This window comes from Grammomys surdaster, unplaced genomic scaffold, assembly GCF_004785775.1.
Source record: "Grammomys surdaster isolate TR1022 unplaced genomic scaffold, NIH_TR_1.0 126679, whole genome shotgun sequence".
NCBI classification, from domain to species: domain Eukaryota; kingdom Metazoa; phylum Chordata; class Mammalia; order Rodentia; family Muridae; genus Grammomys; species Grammomys surdaster.
The window spans coordinates 2365681-2386193 of NW_021621467.1; the positions used below are offsets into that span (position 1 = coordinate 2365681).

A 20513-nucleotide genomic window follows, 5' to 3' on the forward strand; every position below is an offset into this window, starting at 1 on the left:
AAAATAAAACCAATTGTATCATTACACATATTTGCCTCATCATACAGATTTGTAAATATAAAAATTGAACAGAATATTGTTCTATTTGTTAGCATCTTTAGGAAAAAGAAAACATAATAGTCTAACTTGAAATATGTTTAGAAAAATGGATGTTCTTTAAGATTTTATATGGCTGTATGTGATTTTTATTACCGCTATGTGTGTACATCTCTCAGGAGAGAGATTTTACCTTTGATACTACATGAAATCAGAGGAAACATGAAAGAAAAGAAGGATCTTATAGGGCACATTGCTGGTTGGCTCCAGCCTTTTTGAGCTCCGCTTAACAATCTGTGGAGAATGGAGCCTGAACGGAACAGCGTGCAGACATATTTTACTCGCTTTCCAAGAGCGACAGGTGCAAAGAAGCTCGAGGAAAAAGCATTCATTATGGGTAAGGTTAAAATTAGGTACTTAAAAATCGTCATCTAATTTAGGTCATTTATCATTCTGCTCAAAGCCCCTTTTGTACGATTGAATGCTGCAGCGCTTACTTTACTATTAGATCATGTCAGCTGTTCCAGGATCACTTGAAGCAGATGTTTCACAGACAGAGAGAGCCTGGCTGATTCTAAGAGAACCGTGGTAACTGCGCGTCACTTCTTGGCAGTTCCGGTGGTGAATGTGAGCATACCATGCAGGTGCAGCCATACGCAGTGGAATATAGGATAAACGCTTGGACAAAGGGAAAAGTGATATTGGTGAGAGACCTTGAAAGGGTTTTATTCCCAGTGGGTTAGAAACTCTTAGCCTGTGGACTAAGGCTCCCTGTAATGAGTTTTAAACTATTCCTTCCACTATCAAGGGGAAGAGCAAAAACCATGATGTATTGAGCTAAATATAATGCATTCTCGCAAACGTTTTCCAAATCAACTTAAAAATAGAAACAGAATAGTAGAGGGATGTCTATCACTTAAATGGTCAGACAGTATATTACTACCTTCTTGAACTACCTCTGCTATAACACATTATATATTTGTATATAATAAAGCATATGAATGTACATATATGTAGATCAAAGAGAACTTATAAAACTTGGAAACATTGATCACATAACATGACTACAATAACCAAATGTTTATTATAATTGAAGCTATGAAGTTTATGTGAAAGAAGTGTTTTTCACTTACAAAACTTGGATGAAAATATCTTCTACAAAAAACTACTTTGATTCTTATTTTTTCTTTGAACTAAATAGATAACAGCCCGCTGTTCAACTACAATGAGCTTTTGGAAATAAGAATTACAATTCCTTTATGGTCAGTGCTTTTCGGATAGTCTTCCTTAAAAATCCGTATTTGCCATGTTAATTTTCCTTGGGATATGTGAACAAACATCTATTTACCCCAGTTAAGGTACTGATGAGAAACCAAAGAAAAGATTCCACCCACAGTTAGCACGAAACAATGAGCTTGTTTGGAGTTAGTTGTAAGAAAGTGGATGAGGACTCACCAACAGAATCATGGGCAGCTCACTGCTGGCTGCTCCACTGAAGAAAATCTTCCTCGAGCAACTGGTTCACACTTATAATTTCTCTAGAAATTATTAAGATCTCCAGGGGTAGATCTTGCAATGTTAGTGTACAGCTTTATGACCTTTCCTTGTATCTCCACTTAAGCCCGACTTCACACTCATGAAGAAAAGCCAATAGGTCTAATCTTGTGAACATCTTGTGAAGTTAACTGCAGCAGCTCCGACTAAAGATAATGGTGACCATGTATTGCCAAGAGCATAGAATTCCACAGAAATATCTACACTTACGTCATTCTCCCCCCTAATTTGTACATTTACTCCTTCATTGGCTTTATCAGTTTTTGGCTCTGGAAGTCCATGTTCATATTGCTGAAGAACATGGAAAAGATATTTTTAGACATTGATACAGTATAAAAAGCTAGGGAATTGTATTGTTTTCCGAGAGTTCCTGTGAGAATGGGTAAAACCAACAGCAATACATTCTCTAACAACTACACAGATTGCATTCCCTTCCATGGCTCGAGGGCAGAGTCATTCTGTGGTATTTTAGCTTCTGGTAGTTACAAGTATCCTTTGGCTTTTGGGAGTATAACCATAACCTTTTCCTGAATCTTCACCAGAACTTTTCCACTTATTCCCTGTGTCTTTGTACTCCTCTGTCTCATGTAATGATATTTTACATTGGATCTATAGCTGACCCAAGTAATCAAAGACAACCTCACCTTAGATTTTTAGTTAGATCCACAAAGGCATTTTCCACTATTAAGGTCATTTTCATTGGTTTTGGAATGTAATTGCTTTGCAGATTTCTATCTAACCTACATGAAGATCCTGTGGAGGCTCAATGTCCCAGCATAGTGGAATGCTAGAGCAGGGAGGCAGGATCGGGTGGGTGGGGAGGGGAGCACCCTCATAGAAGCAGGGGGAAGGGGATTGTATAAGGGGTTGTAGAGGGGAAACTGGGAAGGGGGATAACAATTGAAATGTAAATAAATAAAATAACCAATAAAAAGTTAGAAATATTGAGCACACAACATGACTACCTTAACCAAATACTTATTATTATAATTCAAGTTATGAAATGTGTATTATACACTTATAGTATATTTTAAGTTGTCATACTCCATACGTAATTCTCATATGGCTACCATATTCATGGACTGTTACTTGTCTATGCTGAACAGGGCAACTGTACAAGAATGCCAATCAATCTCACCAGTGAGCACACTGTTAGATTCAGCTGCTTTTCTTGGAAAGTTTTCCAGTAAAGGAAATTATACATTAATTTATTTTCTTGCACAGGTTCCTTATCACATGACAAATCAGTTCATTTTAAACTTGCAAGGTTTTAAAATCTAGTGAACAAATTGACTCTGCCTTGTTTACCTTGTATCACCATTGGGCTTTAAGGCTAATATGGTTGCTTTCAAATTATTCCATTCCTTGAGAGGAAAGCTATTAAATAAAAGACTTAGTCATAAGAGGAGTTAGTAATTTAGTATTACAACAAACAAATGCCAGGTTAATTCTGGTGTAGAGAAGTGTAATGGAGCTAAAACGAAGGGAAGGAAACATATATACTATTTTCTGACCTCTCATATATGGGCTTTGCTGTGGTTTTCTTACTTATATTATTCTTTTGCCTGAGTAGAAAAGATCATGGAGAAAACCCTGTTATTTTTTATTGTTATTGTGTAGGACACATGATGTGAAAATCCCAGCCACTGGATTTTAACATCACCTATAAAACTGATGTCACTTTCTCCAAGGTGCTATTTGTGAGCACCGTCTGCTGGCCCTTTCTACTTTGTGGGTATCTCTGTTGGCTAAGAAAATTTAATTTGTCCTTAGTTGTGTTTTAGACTCCTTCCATTGGATTATTTTGAAATCTTATATGTTTCTCAGTATTTTCCAGCAAGCTACCAGTACCTGAAGTGACATTTTCTTTACAGTGTCATATTATTTTTTCTCTATTTATCACTATTTCCCTCCAAGTATCTAGACAGTTTGCTAATCAGAGTGACTCAAGAATATCTCTGTATCTAATTAGCTCTTAACCCTGCTCATTTTTTGTTATAAATTTGTACGCTTATCTTATTATGTAATGTTCTCATTTCTCAAATCTATGACTGTAAAATCACATTTCTCAAGGATAAAAAAATTCTATATCAATCTTCTTAAAAATATATTCTGAAAGCAGCATCAAGTGCTGCATCCCACATTGTTACAATGTTGAAATGAGAAGTTAAGATTTTAATGTCAGTCTAAATCACAGAATTAAAGTCCTGGGTTATCATTGCCCACTCTGACATGTCATTTGACTATACAGTGTATAGTATGTCCCTGTAAAACGCCCAACATATTTTAAAAATAATTTCCTCTGTTTTTTTTCTTTCACCCCAGGGAACAGTTTTAGGCAAAGCATTTCCATATGGAGGGAGTGAGGCAGTTTAACGAGCTGTATAGCATCACTCATGAATAGTGTTAAAATCTCAAGAGCATAACTTGGTCTGGAAGAGCAGGGTGTATAAAAGCATCTCGATTTTGAATATGTTCACATATTGTCAGAACAGGAAATGCTACAAACATCATTATAAGCAACCCCAAAGACCATTTTTATGAATCCCACCACTATGAGCTCTTGTGAGAGCACAAATATTCCTGTTTCAATGGCAAAAAGGAAATCATCACAATAATGTCGGGTGCACTTATTCCTGTACAAATACAGTCAGGATGCACATTCCATGTTTAATCTGTTCAGAAATGGTGACAATGAGCCTGAAAAACGACAGTCAGGCTTTTATTAGTGATACAGGAATCATTTTTAAATTATTGAAATTAAAAAAAGAAAAATGTGTACTTTTCTTCCTATGCTTGCCTAGAAACTGTAGCTAGACAGTGGCTCAAAGTCCTGTATTGTGTGCACAGGTGATCTTAAGTAGCTGATGCACTTTACTAGTACCAGATGCTCAGGCTCCATGCCCACTTAGGACTCCGCTTCACTCTATTCAGCTTTTTCCAAGCCCCCAGGTGATTCGAATGTGTCAGCAGGTTGGAGAACCCGGGACTGTTCACGAGCAATGACTACCAAACTCTAGCACGTAAGAGGCACAAGGAGCTTAATAAAATTCACTGTCTGGTGCCAGCCATCCACAGACTTTGATGGAGTAGTTGTAAATACAGGTTTCATAATTGCGTTTTTTGGGAGCATCCCAGGGGATCATATGCCCATGTTCTATATACTTTACTAGCTGAGAAAAAATAAGGTAGACTCCTTGGGGAGAAGTCCTACCAATTCAAACACTGTTTTATACAAGATTGATTCATAAGAAAGTTTACCTTGGCTTACATAATCACATTCATGTGCAGTTTTCCTTTATGATACGGGGAAAATTAACTAAAAATTCCATTTTTTAGATAAAGAAACCAAATAAAGGATTGCTAAAGTGACTTTCTTAACCCTGTAGAAGTGACATATCACTCCTAGGTTAAATCCTGCTTTATTTATTCATTATCACTTCACAGACATTTATAAATGTGAACAATAGTATTACAAGCATCTAAACATGTAAAATTGAAAGTCTAAATCAACTTATGGCAACCTAATTCTATATTCAAAAATGGATGCTAAAATTCAATAGAAATCTGATGCCAAAATATAGCCAGCCCAAGAACATCTCACCTCTAAGAATACATATTTTTATTAAAATTTTTGTTCATACGATATATTTTGATCACAGTTTTTTCTTCTTAAGCTCCTCTCAGGTCCGTCCTACTCATCTAACCCCACACCTTTCCTCTTTTTAGAAAACAAGCAAACAAACTATAATTTTTAAAGAAAAAACCAAACACTCACACACACACACACACACACACACACACACACACACACACAGAGTTTATAAAAACTCCAAACTAGAAACTACAATGAATAAGTAACAGAAGAAGAAGAAGAAGAAGAAAAAGAAGAGGAGGAGGAGGAGGAGGAGGAGGAGGAGGAGGAGGAGGAGGAGGAGAGAAAAGAAAGAAAAGAACTCACAAAACCCAGTAAAAAAAAAAAACACCAAACAATATAAAACAAAATGTCTACAAGAATACCTTTGAGTTTACTTTGTGTTGACCATCTATTGCTAGACATTGTGTTTGTCCTTCCCTGTGATTTGTATACCCAGTGAGAGCTCATTGGAGATAACTGTTTTTTCTTTCGTAAGTGTATGTCAGTTGGAGATAGCTTCATGTCCACTTTCTCCTCTCAACAGAGACCTTATCTGGCTTAGGCCTTGTGCATGTTGCCACAGTCTCTGAAAGTTCGTTTAGGAAAGTTCATAAAGTTCCACAGTCTTGATGTATCTGAAGGAAACTGTTTCCATGGTGGCCTCATCCTCTCTAGCTCTTCTTCCATAGAGCTTTCTCAGCCCTGAGGGGAGGGGTTGGATGAAGTCACCCTGCTCAAGACAGTGTGTTTCAAAGTCTCTCACTCTCTGCACGTTGTCCAGTGGTGGGTCTCTGGATTAGTTCCCATATAGTGTAAGAGAAGCTTCTCTGATGATGGCTGAGTGACACCCTGAGCTGTCGGCATGGCAGAATGTCATTAGGTGTTGCTATATTCATTTAGGAAACAATAATAGTTGGTTTTTCCATAGACCTTAGGCCTCTGTCTAGTCTAAAGTTATTGGCCATCTGATCAATGTCAAGTAAATGCTCCCTCCCTCTCATGGAATGGGCACTTAAAGATAATCAGATAGTAACTGGTAACTTCCACAATATTTGTGCCACTATTGTACCAGCATATGAAGCAGGCAGGTCACCATTGTGGATCATAGGTTCTGTATCTGAATCCTGTCTATGACTTACACTAGCTCTGTGACCCTATGTAAATTACATAATTTCTCTATTCACCAGATGTCTCTCTTTAGTTACATGGTGATAATTGCTCCCATACATATTTTGTCTCTCCTACGACTTATAAAATCCTATGGATTATTTTTGAAACTCTTAGAAAAGCAGTTGGTATAATAACAATCACTATATGCTTTTAAATTACAGGTAACTGGCTTTGTCACTTGACATATAGCAATGGATATTTGTAGATTCCAGAATTGGTTTTGATACTCTCATTAATGTCATATATAAAATGCATTTTAGTTATTTTTTTCAAATCTTAAATCTGTATTTGATCATAAGGTACAGTGAGAATATGTTTCCCTTTAGTCAAATGAGTTGCAATTGCATAATAAAGATATATTCCTCAAAATGTAAATGTTCTGTTTATCATGTGAATCTGATTTCTGAAAACTAGAGTGGAAAGAAACTGCCTGCCTCTGTATTAAAAATGTTAAAAAAGTAAAGCCTGATTTAGATGTGAAAGCAAATATTCCATCCCAGCAAATAGAAGGAGTACTTTCAGGGTCATTGTGAAAGCTTGGAGAAGCTGAGCTGGCTCGTAGACCTCATTGCCATAACTATGTAGACACATAAGGGATAGAGAGTAGGAAGAAAGCCTGTTAGCAGACATGTTCTTTACATAGTTCCAACGAAAAAAGAATGCCTCAATCATGTCAAAGCACCCCTACTCACTGAACTCTAAAAGCTATCCTGACATTTCTCATCAGCAGGGACACCCAAGAGCAATATCCAGTGCCTGAACCACCTGGAAATAAAAGACTCTAATGACATTGGATGGCAGCCACCGAGAGTGGAGACTCTGCCAGTGTAATGAGCAACTCTGAAATGACAATAGTTCTGATCTGAGAAGAAAGATTTTTAAAGTCTATTTTTAGGGTTATATATAATGGCCATCTCTTAGCGGCTTCACCTCCTCACCTACTGCAAATTACTGAGTCTGACTTTGTAACTTTCCTTCCTAAATCACTCAGCCACACTGAGGACCTCAGTGTACATGTGACTGTACGTGGGCATCTCTTCTGCAACAGAGCCCAGAATCAAGATGCACAATGAATAAAAATATTTTTGACGTATGAAGGAGAATTTTGTCAGTGCTATCTGTCTAATGAAGTATCCTGTGACTGCATTTTATGCCACAGTTCTGCAGACAACACTAGACTAATTTGGAAAGTGATACTTGAGATACAACTCAGCAACACAGTACTCACTGGCACACAGAGGCCATGGGTTCAATCCCTAGTCCCTCAAAAAAAGGAGAATCTAGAAGTCCAGATTCTAGAAGGAATATTTTACGTTATCCCCAAACAATTCTGTTTTTATTGAGGTAAAGTATGCATCCTGTTACCTGATGCTCTCATTGTCAATAATTTATGTTATCTTTTCCTCAGAAGCAACGTTGTGTTTTGGTTCACTGTTGGCTATTTTATTCTATTTCCCTTATGTTACTGTAGTTGCTTTATGAGAATAATGAGGGCCTGGAGCATCTGCTTAATGGACTAGCTTCCTGAGCACTGGACTGGAACTAGGAGCCAGAACTCTGTGTATTTAGGAATGAGCAGGACGTACTTCATTCTATACAATCCTCCCTTTCAACTCATTTCAAATGCAGCTGGTATCTGCCAAGTGCTTTAAACATCTGAGGGTTTATTGCTTGGGTTGATGAAACTTGCTGATCTAACATTACTTGTAATACTAATAAATCTTTTATAATGAAGCCATGCTCATCCTAAAACTAAAAATAAGAGTTGGAGGGAAAAAGGAGACACTATGCCATCTTCAGAGTGCTGTTGATTTCCTGTTTTTGCAGGATTTCTCTTCATATTTACTAAATCCTGGTTTCTCCATGTCAGCCCAAAATACCAGACATGGGAAAATGTATAAATGAATGTTTTAAGGTTAGGAAATGCGTGTTTCAAATCTAATCCTCAAGATTTACTTTTAAAAAAGGCTTCTTTAAGACTTGGATGACTTTATGAAAAACTGGTAGATGTTTTTAGTTAAATGTTCCACTTTTTAAAAAATCAATTACCTGTGAAGTTAAACTCAGTATGGTTTAGTTTGCAGAATAAATCATTTTTTAAACCCAAGCCAGCTCTTCCTGTTGGGGTTACACAACCACTTGGTGGCAATGTTGTAGAAAGGATTCACCAGCAGGTGGGAGTTAGACACATAGAGGTCCTTCCCAGTACTTGGGTGAGCATTGTGATTTACTGAATTATAGCCCATAGTTATGTCTTAATTATTTAGAGGGCCTTATACCCCAGACTGGTTCAAATCTCCAATGGCAGAGTGACAAAAGACATCACAAATAGTTAATTTCAATGAATACATCCTCCAAAAAAAATGAATAAAAAAGCTAGCTGAATTAAGGAATCTTTCTATTTTCTTCAAAAGTAAGTAGAAAATTAGAGGAAATGTAAAGTAACTTAATAAATAATGTAAATTCAAAACTCAAACAGTTGATGTCATATAGAAAGTACAGCATGTCTTTCCAAGTCTTTGTCTAATTTATCTCCATAGCTTTGTCTCCTACTCAGTTTTCACCCCGAGTGAAATGCTGAATCCAAAGTGAGCTCATTCTTCCCAAAGAGCCTTTTCTTTTAACATATCCCTTTTCATGTTTACACTCTTTCTTCTAGTCCTAGTAGCCTCTCACCCCAATCCCTCAAACTTACACAGGTTGTTATCTCTTCTTCCTCATCTTAGCTTCTGTATTCCTCACTCCTTACTTCTCACTAAAAATGTCACAACTTTCTATGTGCACAGTGGAAGTCTGTTTCCATTAGTGATTCTCAGGAGAGTGCGTTCATCCATTTCTTGATGATATCCTATTTTTCCCTCTGTAAGGGAAGCATGACTATAGCAGAGAGGATATTCCACAGTTATTGTAGATAAGATATGTTCACTGTGGTATTCAAGCTCATGATATTTATATTCCAGTAAGCAATGAAATCAAATAAATAATTTTAGCAGTCTCTTTGTGTGCCTATGATCTGTGTATGTATTTGTGTGTGTGTGTGTGTGTGTGTATGTGTGTGTGTATGTGTGTGTTTGATAAGGACATGAACCTGTCACTACAACTAAGTGCCTAGGAACACTAAAAGTATAAACGTTAAAAAATGGTTATGTATGATAAGTTTTAAATCTTGGTAACTACTCATAAGGTAGAGGCTAATATTACACTCACTTAAAGTATGAAATTAATAGTTTTAGAGCAATTATAGCAATGAATCCCAAGACAGGTACTTATATTTTTAGCAAATGGGCTCCAGAGTATAAACTTTTAACCACAACATAATATTGTTTCTCTTTCTATGAGGAGTAGAAATATGTGTTAATTAACAAAGTACAAAAAATATCCCAACAACTTTTGTGTCACAAGGAAAGGCCGGTTTGTAGTTAATAAACTCCAGTTTGATATATTGTTCAAGGAATTACTCTAAATTTTTGTTTTTAGATATATACCATACATTTATCCTTCCTCCAAGCATTTAAGTTTTTCTGAATTATGTTTATATCTCACTTAAATATAAACTTTTTGAATACAGACATCTTCTAAGATACTTCTGTTTCAAATTTCGGTGTAGTTCCAGATATGGAAAGTTTACAGCACCTATTTAATGAAAACTTGTTCTATTTCCAGTATGGTTTAAGCTTAAGGAAGTTGTTCTTTTCGTTTGCAAATCCTGGTTTATTTGATTAAAGTACAGCTCAAAGGTATCTGTGTAATACGTCTCATAATATATGTAATCTGACTTCTTGTCAAAATATTGTCTTCTGAATACAGTCTTACATTCAAACAATGAAGAAAATCTTGGTCTTCCTACAACGTTTGAGGCTTGGGAAATGAATGTAAGAAAATGATGACATTTTTGTTATTGCAGTTCAGCATCTTCTGGCAGCACATGCTGTTTTTCTGTGTTAGCTTGCACTGAGGGTGAGACCCATCTGTATGTGGGAAATGGCCTTGTGTTGTGCTGTCTGCTCTGTGCTATTCTCTGGTGTCAGCTCTCCTTCTATCCTTGACCATTGCTCTAGACACAGGGATGCTGGCTTTTCTCTAGCCCTTCTTTTCCATGACCAATGTCCTATCCTAAAGCCATCCCTAAATGCCCCTTATTTTGTCCTCCCTGATCTGTTTCTGGATCTTTTAAATGGCCAGTGGAGACTTCAGTGAACTTAATAGTATTTGGCACAGAAGTTGCTGTTACGTTTTCTCCTGCACTATAAACCCTTTAAGCTGTCACATGCTCACCTCTGTGACATGTAGTCTGCATAGTGACTTGAACGTATTGATTAGTACATTGTGCAAATGAGTGATTTTGGATGTGTAACTTGATTTTAGTGTAGGTGTTTAATTTCTTTTTATACCCCCTAAACACAACAAAAATATTTTCCAACGATTCAAAAATTGGTATATAACTTAATGGTCCAAGTTTTTAAAATGCAGCATTGAAACAGTTAGTATATATAACAATGGGTTAATTTTGAAACAAACTATTTATACAGTTTTTTTTCTTTGTTTCTAAAGGTTCAACATTTGTGGATTTAACCAGTCAGCATTGGAATGCATATTTTTCAATTGCATCTGTATGAAATGTGTATAGACATTTTTCTTGTCATTATTGCCTAAACATTGTGGCATAGCAACTACTTACATATCATTTACAATATATCATGTACCGCAAGTAATCTAGAGAAGATTTAAAGTATACAGGAGGATGTATGTAGGTTATATGCAAATATAATCCCATTTTATGTAAGGGACTTGATTGTCACCAGATTTAGGTATCTGGGAAATTCTGAAATCAATTGTTGAAGAGAATGATGGAACTCTGTATTAACTTTCTTCATCTGAAAAGTTTCATGAATAGTGAAATGAATACAAGCACTTCACAATTAATCAGCGGAAATTATGTTTTGTTCAATGTACAGATCAAGGTTAATTCCTTTTGACAGACTTACAAACATCAGCAAGCAGAGTTACGTGAAATCAATAAGAGTTCTGCTAAGTAGGAGACATGTGGTCAAGGTTCACTGACAAGATATTAAATATATAAATGCTGCATGTAGGAAGAAAGTTTCCCTTGATTCTGGGCATTTTATTTGATATCTCTGTTTATTCTGCCTCTTCTTGTATAGGTGAGCTCTCAACTTCTCTGAATGTTACCTAAATTTCAGAGGTGGGACTCACAGCATCTACTCTGTCCTAATGAATATCTGTCCTCAGTGAATGAATTTAAGAGAGCTGTCAACTAGAACTTTAGAAATGATACTGTGCTCATTTGAGTAATACTTACTAATGTTATCATCAATTATTCATTATGCAACTAAAAATAAATATATTTTAAAGGTCATAGAAAAAATTTTTATTATTTCATTAAAATATTCTTTCTTCATATATAATTATAAAATCTCATGCAATATGAAGGTGGTCTACTTTCTTATAACATAAGTAAACTGACAGCTGAAGAAAATGATTCAGAAATGCATGGTGTCTGTTTTTCCACTTCTGAGATTCAAGCATCCTCAATTGTACCTTCTTTCTTGTTTAGCTTCTTTGGTTCTGTGGAGTGTATCATAGATATCCTTCCTGTATTTTATGGCTATTATCCAATTATAAGTGCGTACATACTATGCATGTCCTTTTGAGACTGGGTTACTCACTCAGGATGATATTCTCTAGTTCCATCCATTTGTCTGCAAAATTCAGGATGGCTTTGCTTTTAGCAGCTAAGTAGTATTCCATTGTGTTGATATACCACCTTTTCTTTATCCATTCTTCAGTTGAGGGACATATGAGTTGTTTCTAGTTTCTGGCTGTTACCAATAAAGCTAGTATGAACAAAGTTGAACCCATGTCTTTGTGGGACGGTGGAATATCTTTTAGGTTTATGCCCAGGAGTGATATAGCTGGGTCTTGGCAGCATGATGTATTAACAGAAACCTTAGACTGGAAATATTTGTAAGAGAAAAGGGATTCAAGTTTGAGTTTGAGGATGTGAATTTGAATTTTGAGTCCTGGCAATGTGTGATCAATGTAAGATTCAATAGTGTGTGATGTAAATTTTAGAATGAAAAAGACCTTTCAGTAAATCAGTGGATTCCACTTTAGATGGAGAAGGAGTTGCTGGCAGAACAGTAGTTTTATGACTGTTAAGTGGGAATAGGACAAAAGTATTCCATTTAAATACAGAAAGAATTTGAAAAAAAAATCTATGGAAAGAACAAAACATACTATGAACAGAAATTATTCTCTGGTTTCTGGTTTTGTCAAACAGAAGGGTAGTGTTACTGCAATGCTCTCCAAATATTCTCAACTTTGAAAATTCAAGCATGTAAGTACCAAAATAACACATTAATAAGTATCTTTATGCAGAAAGAAAGAAATACATTGATGAGTGGAAAGCATAAGAATTATATTTTTCTGAAATTTTCTTCTCATTAAATATTTACAATAATAAAACATTTTATATATTAAAAATGAATGATAATAAGTAGAAAATCATTTAGGAAAATAATTTTAAAAAGTAGAGAGCCCTGTTATATAGATATTTCTATTATATTGAGACATTCCCTCCCTTGGGAGACCCTTCAAGATGAAGAAAGTAAATGAAGCCCACTAGATCCACAAAGTGCTCGGTGTAAAATTCACAAGGCCATTTTGTGAGCGTATGCAAGCAGGAGTAGTTGCTTCCAAGAAGAGACTCTCTGACCACCAGTGCTGCCTAAATGTTAGCTTGCAGGTATAAATTTTAAGAGTCCTCACTCACTCTAAGATAAGGTTTGGTGATGTAGCAGTCTTTGTGTCATTCATGGCCATATAAATAGCCTTAGTAAATTCACTGGTACATTATACTGGACTTGAGTGAAATAATTTCTTGTTGGCAGTGAGTTTGGCCCTCTCTTTCCAAGGGGAGGAAAAGTTATGTACCAGATAAGCAATGTATCTGTTTTTGAAGCTGTTGGTGCAATGCATGGGGGGAAAAGGCTTTAAGTATTTTATATGTTTCATCTTATAATAAAGTAGGATTTATTTTCCATGGTGCTTGAGTTTGTTTGTAAGATCAAAGTTACAGTAATTTGTCATCTCAAGGGGCCTGATTGCTGTTGAGTGTCAGTGTTCCACTGTGCCATCCCAGGCTGAAGCCTCAAACTCCTACAAGAATACAGATTTGGACACACACATCTTAGCACATGTATCATAAAAAACAAAAACAACTTCCAAATGCATCCCTAAGACGTATCATTAGTCACATTGTTGGTATTTTTATTTGGAAAATTTAATTTTTTAATTTTTATTGAAAATTTTTTAATATTCTAGATTTTATTCCCCCCCCAGGTCCACCTTCTGACTGTTCCCCATCCCATACCTCCTCCTCACACTCTGTTTCCACGAGGATGTTCCCATCCCCCACCCCCACCCCACCAGACCTCTAAATTCCCTGGGGACTCCAGTATCTTAAGGGTCAGGTGCATCGTCTCTGATTGAACATAGAACCGGCAGTCCTCTGCTGTATATGCGTTAGGGGCCTCATATAAGATAGTGTATACTGCCTGGTTGGTGATCCAGCGTCTGAGAGATCTCAAGGGTCCAGGTTGATTGAGATTGCTGGTCCTCATACAAATTCAACCTCCTCCGCACCTTCTCCCAGCTTTTCTCTAGTTAAGCCATAGGGGTCAGCCGCTTCTGTCCATTGAATGGGTGCAGATATTTGTATCTGATTATAGAATCAGCTGCTTGACGGGTCTATTAGAGGGCATTCATTATAGACCCCTTTTTATGAGCACTCCATAGCCTCAGTAATAATGTCAGGTCTTGGGGCAACCCCTTGAGCTGGATCCCACTTTGGGCCTGTTGCTGGACCCTGTTTTCCTCAGGCTTCTCTCTGTTTCCACCCCAGAAGTTCTTTCAGACAAGAACAATAATGGGTCAGTTTTGAGTGTGGGATGGCAACCCAACCCCTCACTTGATGCTCTATCTTTCTGCTGGAGGTGGGCTCCACAATTCCCTCTCCCCACTGTAGGGCATTCATTTAATGTCCCTCCCTTTGAGTCCTGAGAGTCTCTCACCTCCCAGGTCTCTGGTACATTCTGAAGGGTTCCCCCAAACCCACCTCCTACATCCTGAGGGTGCCTGTTTCCATTCTTTCTGCTGGCCCTCTGGGCTTCAGTCCTTTTCCCCCACACATTATCAGGTCATATTCCCCTCTTGCCCTTCCTGTCCCCTTTCCCACCCATGTCCTTCCCTTTCTACCCCCTTGTGATTGCTTTCTATTTCCTCCCAAGTGGGATTGAGGCATCCTTTCTTGACCCCTTTAGCTTATTGACCTTATAGTTCTGTGGACTATATCATGGATAGTCTGTACTTTTTTTGTGGCTAATATCCACTTATTAGTGAGTACATACTATGCATGTCCTTTTGGGTCTGAGTTACCTCACTCAGGATGATACTTTTTAGTTGATCCATTTGCTCGCAAAACTCAGGATGTCCTTGTTCTTAATAGCTGAGCAGTATTCCATTGTGTCCATGAACCAAATTTTCTATATCCACTCTTTTGCTGTGAGACATCTGGGTTGTTTCCAGCTTCTAGCTGTCACAAACAAGGTTGCTATGAACATAGTGGAACATGTGCCCCTGTGGCCTGGTGGGGTATCTTTTGGGTATATTCCCAAGAATAGTATTGCTGGGTCTTTAGGTAGATCTATTTCTAATTTTCTGAGGAAACTCCAGACTGATTTCCAAAGTGGTTGTGCCAGTTTTCAATCCCAGCAGCAATGGAGGAGTTTTCCTCTTTCTCCACATCCCTGTCAACATGTGCTGTTGCCTGAGGTTTTGATCTTAGCCATTATGATTTGTGTATTATTTGGAAAATATTAACTATGTATTGAGATTTCAATACATATTTTTTTCATTACTAGTAGGAACCATGAAGAATAACACATGATAGTTAAAAAATAATTTTGATTCTAGAATGTTAATATAAAATGGAAGTAATAACATGATAAATCATTTTTATAATAATTATAATTTTAATTTTCAAGCACGAGATAGTTAAAGATTAGATTATGTTCTACAAAACTATCTTTTTTATAAAATTAGAACTCCTGAGAAATAACTAATTTTAGGTAGCAACATGTACAAGTAAAAGGCCAATGTTGTCAGGGAGTTGATGGAAGCAGGAATTGTGGACTAATAGTTCTGCATCCTTCCAGAACGTGAAAATATTAGCATGTGCCAGAACATTTTTTTGGATCACTGACTATGGTTTAATGATTGTGCATTAAATTTCTATAACTTCAAAGAATTAAATAAAACAATTATTAGGGAACTAGTCATGCTCTATAGTGTGATTTTATGACTTGAATTAAACATATTTTAATAAATTCAGAGGAAGAACATTGCCCCCTGATTCCAGATACTGCTATGATAGGCAGGTCAGAATGAAAAAGAAGGCGCTTGTACAAGAGGTACCTTGATGAACGAATGGTTTACACATGCTGGGACAGAACGTCCACTTAATAAAATTACAATGGGCTCCTTCCCTTAATATTAACAATTAATTGAAATCAAATGATAATACATGTTCTCTTCTTAAAAGTTCTTCGCTTTGAATGTGTTTAGTTGAAACAAAAATTTGGCAGGTGAAAGTACAGTAATAATGGGCCTTCTGTGATTTTATACTGCCCACTTTAAGCATGTATTTTTTTTTATTTTACTGTACTTTGAATCTCTTTTGTCCCAGTATCCAAGTAGTTCACATCACCTTTGGCTGCTCCACCCAGGCTTCTTTCCCAAGCATTTTATCCTTCCTATGAAAGAGCACTTCCTGACATCTGCCTTGAATTTCCCCCTTGCCCATTCCTGAACTCTCATCTTGCTATCTTTTCTAAGTGGAAAATGGTCTGCTTGACGTTATTTCTATCATGTTCAGTTCTGTATTTTTCAGTGAAATCTTTCTTAATTATTTTCTTCCCAAGAGAGCACTTAATCTTTTTCAGACTGTCCTTATAGATTTTTTTTTTTTTTACCTATTGGCCTCAGGATAAACTCCATTACTTCTAAAGGTAACTTTGATAGTTTGAAAGACTTGGGTATTCTATCCATAGAAGCTCCATTATAATAATATTTACAGAATATACAGACTTATTTTTCATACATAGAAGAATCTCTGTGAAAATTGGCAGAACATCTAAAGGACAAAAGGGCAAGATCAAATATGGTACATCACTCAGAAATGTTTTATTCCATTTCTTTTCTCTTTTGTTTATTACCTTGAGTGCCTGGAGGGTTCAAACAGAATGATGAAACATTATTTTTCAGTGTTCATTTTTCTTTAATGTTTAGTTTATACCCAACAGAGCGGAAAGATCTAATACTGTGAAGAAATTAAAATTAAATTAATCTTTCCATTTTGTTTGTTTCTTGTACTTATTAACCTCAGGTCATAGCAGCAAGAAGGCATTGCGAAATGAAGGGAAGCCAATTAGTACTTTGTTTTAATGGACAATTAGAGTAAGTTTTATATTCAAGAGTTGAAATGTAAAAGAGAATGCACATGTTATCAGCAATATGATTCTTCAAAAATATAGTGTGAATGAACAGCTCTTTGTGCACACAACAAAAGAAGAAGACTCATTTTCACAGTGCCAAGTGTTAAGTGCTGTTTCTATTAGAGCATCCCTAGTTAAAAGGATATTTTAAAAGAATGTGTAATAGTTGACACTATGGCAAACATTATTTTAGATTGCTTGCTGTTTACTCTGCAAGTAACAAAACAAAGACATTAATGGAATTATTGAATTAATAGTGCTCTAGTTTGAGTCCCATACTTATTTTAGTGAATGCCTCAATTGACTAGATTTTATGATTATGAATTTTATAGATTTTTAAGTTATCTCTAAATTTACATTACATTAGAAGTTGAACACTATTAGTAATCCTGGTCATATGGTCAAACAAGGCAATTCTAGAAACATCTTGGAACTTCTACATTTTCCTAGGAGAATTTATGTCAACCCAGATCTGTGAATGTCTCAAAGAACTTTTTTTTTTTTTTTGGTAATTTTGTGGTTTTCTCATTGTATAGGATCTGTTTATGTGGAGAATAGTAAGATAGGCTTTCAGATGCAAAGGTCATTCACTGAAAGCTTCTCCATGCAAATGTATTGCATTTTATAACTTGCTTTCTATAGATAGATGATTATGTAAGGGACATATAATACACAAAAGCATTGTATCATAAAATTATGTTTTCCTGTTTCCTCCCTCTTTCCTAAGCAATCGAGAAAAGCATTTTGATACATTTGTACATTTGGCTAAATCCTTAGTAACTCATACATTTAAAAGGTCAAGTGAGCTAATTATTTTGAGCTACTCATGTATTCTCTGTACAGAATAGCATGCTTTGCTAAGTTTGTGCAGAGATTTGTAGCAATTCCTAAAGGACTAACTGGGAAAATCTGCATTAAGTGGCATGAAAGTACTTTTTCTATTATCAGTGGTAAACTGTGAACACACTGTTATGCCAAATACTTCTGAGCATCCTTTTCCTTTTCAAGAAAAGAAACCAGAAAAAATAGTATGATAGTATTATTGAATGCAACTGTACACTTTCTATGTCTTCTTGGGTAAATGAGCACTGCACACATGACATTTACCTGAATAGTAATCATTACCTGAATAATATTTTACATAGACTATCTCTGTTTTTAGCTTCATTAACAGCAACTGGTAATTTGCCTATCCTCTTTTGATGCTTTCCAAAATTCAAGACTAAAAAATAATTCCCAATGATGTCACCCAATGTCTGATATGATTTTGATGTAAGTGTCTTTAAAATGGTTGGTGGAGGGATAACTGGGAAATGGGGTATTATTTGAGATATAAACAAGTGAAATAATTAATTTAAAAATGCAAATTTTATCTGAAATCAAAATGGGCACAAAAATCTCCTAAAATAATTAAGCTATTTATGTATGCTTTAAATTTTTTAGCTTAAATTGAGCTAGATGAGAACAGATACATTTATTATGGTTTTATTGTCAGAAAAATATTTTGTTTTCTTGTCTAGCATTCCTTATTAATAAATATCTGTATTAATTCTTTGTGAAACTCATGCAACATATTTTGGTAAAATTTAACCTTAACTCCACCCAGATGCACTCCTACATCTTTACCTCCCTCCTTCTTGCTTCAGTTTTTTCCTCTTTTTTTTAAAAGTAACATTACACATTGACATTCATTTATGTGATTCATATCTTTCTGGGTGTGATAGCACCCAATGGAGCATGTTCAACCTATGAGGAGCCACATCTTTAAAGAATACTGGCTTCTCCTCCCAGAGTCCATTAACTTCCACACTCCATCAGTTAGGAGGATGTTAATGAATCCCTTTTCACTCCATGCTAGAATGTAGAGCGGCTTGAATTTGTGCAGATTTTTTTTTTGGATATTTTATTTTTTACATTTTAGATGTTATCTCCTTTCCCCATCTCCCCATAAATCCCCTAGCCCATCCCTCCTCCTCCTTTTTGCTTTTACATCATTTTAATTACATGCAAGTATTAAGGTCAGTTTTAGGTTGAGGAACTAGCAATACAATAGATGCAAATATTCAAGAAAATAACAAGACAATAAACACAAATAGTCAAAGAACATGCTTGACAATAAACAAAGTCTCATGTCCCATGTTCACTATTTCTAAGGGCTTATGAGGATGACCAAAATATCTGAGCCTACTTCCCTGTCCTAGCCCAAAGTCATTTTCATGCCTGAAGCCTACTTCTTTGTTCTAGTCTAAGATTTATATTCCTGCCTGAAATAACTTCATTCTTCTAGCCTAAGATTTAGATTCTTGCCTGAAATTACTTCTTTGTTCTAGCCTAATGTCAGGTTCCTGCCTGCAGCCCATTTCCTTGTCCTTGGCCAATGTCAGATTCTAGTCAGGAAGCCCCAAAAGCTTCCCACATCTCCCCCTTTTTTATTTAATTAACAAGACTGAGCCTGTCTTAGGCCATTCTGACAAGGAGGCCTTCCTTACCGATCATGGAATATGCATTATCAAAAGCAATGCACTTCTGTCTTAGGTTGGTAAGAGCTATGCAGAATCTTACTCATCCTTGGCTTGTCAGCCTGTTAAATTAATAACTCTGTCTGAGGGTCCATTTTCAGTTTCAAGTCATGTACTTTGGATGTCAACATGTTGATGTTGTTAAAGACAAGCTTTCACATGATGTGCAGGAATAAAAATATTTCCAGGACAAAAAGGGGTAGTGTGATCAAGCTATATATGCCATTCTTGACACTTGACCAAGATGGATATACTGACCTCAAGCCATGGATAATTTTATCAGCATTAACTGTAGCATCAAAGCTTGGCAGAGCAGCAGTCTTTAAATTCATAATCTCAGTATGCAAAGTTAAAACATCTAGAGAGTTGTTAGAATTATTGCAAATACACTGCAAGTGTCTTTAAACTTTTTCCTATTATAATGACTATCATTGTAAATTTTAGAAGTAGCACAAATCTTTTATTATTTGGCATGATACTCAAGATGGCTCCTTACTCTTAAATTCTGAACCTTTTTTCAATAATTTGAATAGGATAAAGAGCATTAGTCTGATGCCTATCTAAATCCTCTTGTATACTCAACATATTAGTAACATTTTTTTCTCTTAAATTCTGAACCTCTTTTCAATAATTTGAATAGGATAAAGAGCATTAGTCTGATGTTCCAAATGCCTATCTAAATCCTCTTGTATACTCAACACATTAGTAACATTTTTTTGCTAAATGATTAACAGAAGTAGCTGTCTTAACTTCTTCTGTGTCAAAGAAATTGCAGAAGCTGTGGTGCTAGCAATTAATGTAGCTAAAGCTGTTATACCAGCAATAATCAAGCCCACTATCCTCTTGGTTCTGCTTGAAGCCTAACTCATTTCTTCCAGTACTTGCATGATTTTTTTCAGAAAACCTAGGTTCTGTAATACTCAGGACAATAAACAAAAGCTGGTTGATAACTACCCCCTGCCATAACAGACATGCCAGGTTTCAACACACTAATGCTATTAGAGAGTGTACAACCGATACAAC

At 36.0% G+C, this 20513-nt stretch overlaps 1 pseudogene; it reads left to right on the forward strand.

Annotated features, from left to right (window-relative positions):
* Positions 1-339: 339 nt before the first annotated feature.
* Positions 340-20513, forward strand: part of LOC114615439 — an 87733-nt pseudogene continuing 67559 nt past the window's right edge.